Raw genomic sequence first — 6,468 nt, forward strand, 5'->3', positions numbered from 1 at the left:
CGCATATTAAAAACTAGGGTGAGAGGGCCAGCTTTTTTCGTTGGCTACATGAATACCATGCCTGGTCAAACCAATCCCCTGAGCCCTGTGCAAATCAGACACCGCCTCCCCCAGCCTCTATATATACCTGGCTGGTTTCCACCCCACTTGGGGTCTCCTCTTTGGGCTTTGGAGCCCCTCATCCGTCTGTCTCTGTATGGAGGAGCTTCTTCCTTCTGCCCTCTCCCTTCTTTCAGGCCTATTAAACTCTCAGCTCCTTAAAACTACTCCAGGTGTGTCCGTGTCCTTTCATCTAATTGAACTCCAGAGGAAGAACCTGGTGTTTCTCCATTCATCGGAGCTGTATCAGAATGATCCAGCACAGAGAGACAAAGAGTTGGACATATGAAAGGGGGGCATACATCAGGTATTTATGAAAATCTCAAACTTACAAATTAGCCTGGGCGTGGTGGCTCACGCATGTAATCCTAGCACTTTGGGACACTGAGGCTGGTGGATAACCTGAGGTCATCAGTTTGAGATCAGCCTGGCCAACTTGGTGAAACCCCGTCTCTACTAAAAATACAAAAATTGGCTGGGCGTGATGGCGCATGCCTGTAATTCCAACTACTCAGGAGGTTGAGGCAGGAGAATCACTTGAACCGGGGAGGTGGAGGTTGCAGTGAGCCGAGATGGCACTACTGCACTCTACAGCCTGGGCGACAGAGTGAGACTCCGTCTCAAAAAAAAAAAAAAAAAAAAGGTAGAAATTAGAAAGAATAGAAGAGAGGCAATCTTGGAAAAAATAATGGCTGATAATTTTCCAGACTGATGAAAAATACAAATTCACAAAGAAGCAAAGATATCCTAAGCTAGATAAAACAAAAGAGGCCAGGTGTGGTAGCTCACACCTGTAATCCCAACACTTTGGGAAGCCGAGGCGGGCGGATCAGGAGGTCAGGAGTTCGAGACCAGTCTGGTCAATATGGTGAAAACCCGCCTCTACTAAAAACACAAAAATTAGCCAGGCGTGGTGGCACGTGCCTGTAATCCTAGCTACCCGGGAGGCTGAGGCAGAAGAATCGCTTGAACCCGGGAGGCAGAGGTTGCAGTGATCTGAGATCGCCCATTGCATTCCAGCCTGGGTAACAGAGTGAGACTCCATCTCAAAACAAACAAACAAACAAACACTAAAGAAATCCATGCCTAAACACATCATACTGAAATGGCAGAACATTGAAGATACCGAGGTCTATTATTTATCTTTGCATCCTCCAGCATGTATCCTGGACTAGATGCTCCACCAATTCTATCGAATCAAGAGGGTGGGTATCCCAAGTTGAGACCACAAGGGCAAGGAGGTAGAAACAAATATGGCAAATATGGCTAGAGGAAGGAAAAGCATTTTTCTCACCTATCTGAAGCACACAACCTGGATTAGGGGAAAGTGAAGTTGAAAATGAGAGTGTGGGAGAGGGAGAGACTAGGTGAGGAGACTTTTATTTTTATTTTTAGAGACAGGGTCCTGTTCTGTCACCCAGGCTGGAGTACAGTGGTGTGACTGATTATAGCTCACTGCAGCCTTGAACTACTGGGCTCAAGGGATCCTTCTGCCTCAGTCTTCCGAGTAGCTGGGACTACAGGAGTGTGCCACCACAGCTAGGTAATTTTTGTATTTTTTGTAGGGATGGGATCTCTCTGTGTTGCCGGGGCTGGTCTGGAACTCCTGGTCTCAAGTGGTCCTCCCGTCTCAGCCTCCCAAAGTGCTTGGATTACAGACATGAACCACCCACACCTGGTCACTGGAGAACCCTGAGTGCCCAGCAAAACAAGTAGAACACAAAGGGCTGCTCGACAGTAGCCATGGAAGGTTCTGGAATAAAGTTCCCAGCCGGTCCTTCTGTGGGCGATCATCCATTTTGTGGTAAGAGGCAAAGGGGCTCTAACACTGGCACAGAGGTGGGAGAGTCCACCTCTTATTCGCTCTGATTGGGTCACCAGGTGACCCCATACCAATCACTGGGGTTGAAGAATAAGGTATTTCGGCCAGCTCCGGTGCTGTGCCTGTTTCTGGAGCCTTGAGAGTGCTCAGCCAATGCACAAAACCTACCTGGGGCACGGTGGCTCACGCCTGCAGTCCCAGCACTTTGGGAGGCCGAGGAGGGTGGATCACCTGAGGTCAGGAGTTTGAGACCAGCCTGGCCAACATGGAAAAACCCCTTCTCTACCAAAAATACAAAAATTAGCTGGGCGTGGTGGCGGGCACCTGTAATCCCAGCTACTTGGGAGGCTGAGGCATGAGAATCGCTTGAACCGGGGAGGCGGAGGTTGCAGTGAGCTGAGATCGCATAACTGCACTCCAGCAGCAACACAGGTGCACTCTGTCTCTAAATAATTAATTAATTAAAAACAAAACGAAACAAAAAACTGGACTCATGCGTGACTCTGATGGTTCCAGGAGGTGATACATATACAGAACATAGAATGTGGGCTGGCATGTGTGAGCAGCTCATAAATGCTGTCACTGCTGCTGCAGCAATTCAGTAGCTTCCTGCCACCCACAGGATAAAGCACAAACCCATAAGATGACCTTTGTGGTTTATCTTTGACCATCCCACTAGCCTTAATTCCTACCACTCCCTGCCTTCGGGGTTATTCTCCAGCAACAATTTTAGGGAAATCCCTTCCCACACTGTGTTCCTGGAGTCTTCTTTGCCTCAACCCCCTGCACAGCTTCTTATCCCTTAATACTGAAGTTTGGTGACAGCTTAGGTGCAGAGGACACCCCAGCCAGTTTTAATCTTCAGCACAGACCTCTCCCCTGAGCTTTGGAACGCAATGTACACACACACACACACACACCCCCACACACCCACACACACACCACACAGGCTCATTCAGAATCCCCTCATGGATTGGTTCCTCTCCAATGGGACACTACCGCACCCTGGTGGGAGCTTGGGAAATTTGCATAATTGTTTTTGGCTGCAGCATTGATTGGAGGGTATTATAGGCGTCTAGAGGTAGGGACCAGGAATGCTGGAGGCTGAAATCTGCGTCCAGAACAATTTGTAAATGTCTTTACAGGCACTTCTGTGGGTAAAAAAAGTTTATAGTTATCTGAAATTATTAATTAATATAACACATCTACACATACATACAAAATTTTGGTATGGTTTAAAATATATTGACATCTTCTGAAATGAAACTATGATGTAAATTCATTTTTATTTATTTATTTATTTTGGAGACAAAATCTCGCTGTGTTGCTCAGGCTGGAGTGCAGTGATGCCATCTCAACTCACTAGAACCTCTGCCTCCCGGGTTCAAGTGATTCTCCTGCCTCAGCCTCCCGCCTGTGCCACCACGCCCAGCTAATTTTTTGTATTTTTAATACAGATGGGGTTTCACCATGTTGGCCAGGCTGGTCTCGAATTCCTGACCTCAAATGATCCTCCCGCCTTGGCCTCCCAAAGTCCTGGGATTACAGGCATGAGACACTGTGCCTGGCTTCTAATTAATGTAAAGAAAGTGAAGAGTGTGTACTTTTTTGTTCAGAATGGTACCAACGTTTGTACATCATATCAGAAAAATCGTAATTCCAACCACAATGCCACCTATGAGATGTAATGTAAAATTCTGAATGAAGTATAGCACACATAAAGAAATGTGCCCTGGCCGGGTGCGGTGGCTCACACCTGTAATCCCAGCACTTTGGGAGGCTGAGGCAGGCGGATCACGAGGTCAGGAGATCGAGACCATCCTGGCTAACACGGTGAAACCCCGTCTCTACTAAAAATACAAAAAATTAGCCAGGCATGGTGGCAGGCGCCTGTAGTCCCAGCTACTCCGGAGGCTGAGACAGGAGAATGGCATGAACCCAGGAGGCGGAGCTTGCAGTGAGCCGAGGTCGTGCCACTGCACTCCAGCCTGGGCAACAGAACAAGACTCCGTCTCAAAAAAAAAAAAAGAAAAAAGAAAAAAGAAACGTGCCCATATCATGTGTTCAGTATGAATTTTCAGAGAGTGACCAGAAAGTAAATTTGACGCAAGTGACACTTGATAACTAACACCCAAGTCAAGAAAACAACTTCGTAATCCCAGCACTTTGGAAGGCCAAGTCAGGAGGATCACTTGGGCCCAGGCATTCGAGACCAGCCTGGACAACATAGTGAAACTCTGTCTCTACAAAGAAAAAAAATAGCCATGTGTGGTGGTGCACACTTGTAGTCCCAGCTACACAGGAGGCTGAGATGGTAGGATCACTTGAGCCCAAGAGTTGGAGGCTGCAGTGAGCCATCATCGCACCACTGCACTCCAGCCTGGGAGACAGAGCAAGACACCATATCAAAAAAAAAAAGGAAAAGAAAACAACATTATGAGCATTCTCACCCCAAGCCTTCCTGGTGTCAGTTTCAATAACCATTCCCCTCTCTCCCAAAGGTAACCAGACTCTTTGTTTGTTTGTTGAGACAGGGTCTGGCTCTGTTGCCCAGGCTGGAGTGCAGTGGTGTGATTATGGCTCACTGCAGCCTTGAATTCCTGGGCTCAAGCAATCCTCCCGCCTCAGCCTCCTGAGTAGTTGAGACTACAGTCGCAAACCACCACGTGCAACTGATTTTTTTTTTTTTTTTTTTTTTTTTTTGAGACGGAGTCCCGCTGTGTCTCCCAGGCTGGAGTGCAGTGGCGTGATCTCGGCTCACTGCAAGCTCCACCTCCCGGGTTCACGCCATTCTCCCGCTTCAGCCTCCCAAGTAGCTGAGACTACAGGCGCCCGCCACCACGCCCGGCTAGTTTTTTTTTTTTTGTATTTTTAGTAGAGACGGGTTTTCACCATGTTAGCCAGGATAGTCTCGATCTCCTGACCTCGTGATCCACCCGCCTCGGCCTCCCAAAGTGCTGGGATTACAGGCTTGAGCCACCGCGCCCGGCCGCAACTGATTTTTGTATTATTTTGTAGAAATGGGGTTTCACCATTTTGCCCAGTCTGCTCTCAAACTCCTGGTCTCAAGCAATCTACATATCTTGGCCTCCCAAAGTGCTGGGATTATAGGCATGAGCCTCCACACCTGGCTCAGGTTATGCACTTTTATAGTCAGTAGTATTAGTAACATGTGGTTGTATCCTTCTCCATAATTTTTTTTTTTTTTGAGACAGAGTCTCACTCTGTTGCCCAGGCTGGGGTGCAGTGGCATGGGTTCGGCTCACTGCAGCCTCTGCCTCCTGGGTTCAAGCGATTCTCCCACTTCAGCCTCCCGAGTAGCTGGGATTATAGGCATGCGCCACCACGCCCAGCTAATTTTTATATTTTTAGTAGAGATGGGGTTTTGCCATGTTGATCAAGCTGGTCTTGAACTTCTGACCTCAGGTGATCTGTCCACCTCGGCCTTCCAAAGTGCTGGGATTACAGGCATGAGCCACCATGCCCAGCCTTTTCTTTTCTTTTTTTTTTTTTTGAGACAGAATTTATCTCTGTCACCTAGGCTGGAGTTCAGTGGCTTGATCTCGGCTCACTGCAACCCCCGCCTCCTCGGTTCAAGCAATTTTTGAACCTCGGCCTCCCAAGTAGGTGGAACTACATGTGTGTGCCACCACACCCAGATAATTTTTGTATTTTTATTCTTTTTTATTTTATTTTTGAGACAGAGTCCACAGCCCAGGTTGGAGTGCAGTGGCGTCACTTCAGCTCACTGCATCCTCTGCATCCTGGTTCAAGAGATTCTCTTGCCTCAGCCTCCCGAGTAGCTGGGATTACAGGCGTGCACCACCACACCCAACTAATTTTTGTATTTTTAGTAGAGATGGGGTTTCGCCATGTTGGCCAGGCTGGTCTTGAACTCCTGACCACTTTGGGAGGACAAGGCAGGCGGATCACAAGGTCAGGAGTTCGAGACCAGCCTGACCAACATGGTGAAACCCCGTCTCTACTAAAAATACAAAAAGTTAGCTATGCGTGGTGGTGGGCGCCTGTAGTCCCAGCTACTCGGGAGGCTGAGGCAGGAGAATCACTTGAAACAAGGAGGCAGAGAATGCAGTGAGCTGAGATCGCACCACTGCACTACCAGCCTGGGCGACAGAGTGAGACTCTGTCTCAAAAAAATAATAATAAAATAAAATAAAAAATGTTGTAGGTTTTTTTCTTTGAAGAGGAAAATATACAATTACATGTTGTTGGCTGTGGATTTATTTGAAAAAAAAAGAAAAAATATATGATTAGAAAATTCTACTTTCGGAATGAAGTCACCTTTTAATTATGGGGAAATCATTTAGATCTTAATGTATTTGTGTATTCCAGAGCTGTGGTGTAAAAACTTATTTTAGTCTGTGCTGATAAAAAATAACATTGTCATTCAACAGTTGGTGTGTATTTGTAAAAAACAAAACCAAAGAAAAATAAATATATTGACAAAAACGTGAACTAGAAAGTTTTGATAATATGGTTAATCAAGTAGAAGTGGTGGAACCCCATCTCTACTAAAAATACAAAAA

The sequence above is a fragment of the Macaca mulatta genome, chromosome 19 (assembly GCF_049350105.2).
Source record: "Macaca mulatta isolate MMU2019108-1 chromosome 19, T2T-MMU8v2.0, whole genome shotgun sequence".
NCBI lineage: Eukaryota > Metazoa > Chordata > Mammalia > Primates > Cercopithecidae > Macaca > Macaca mulatta.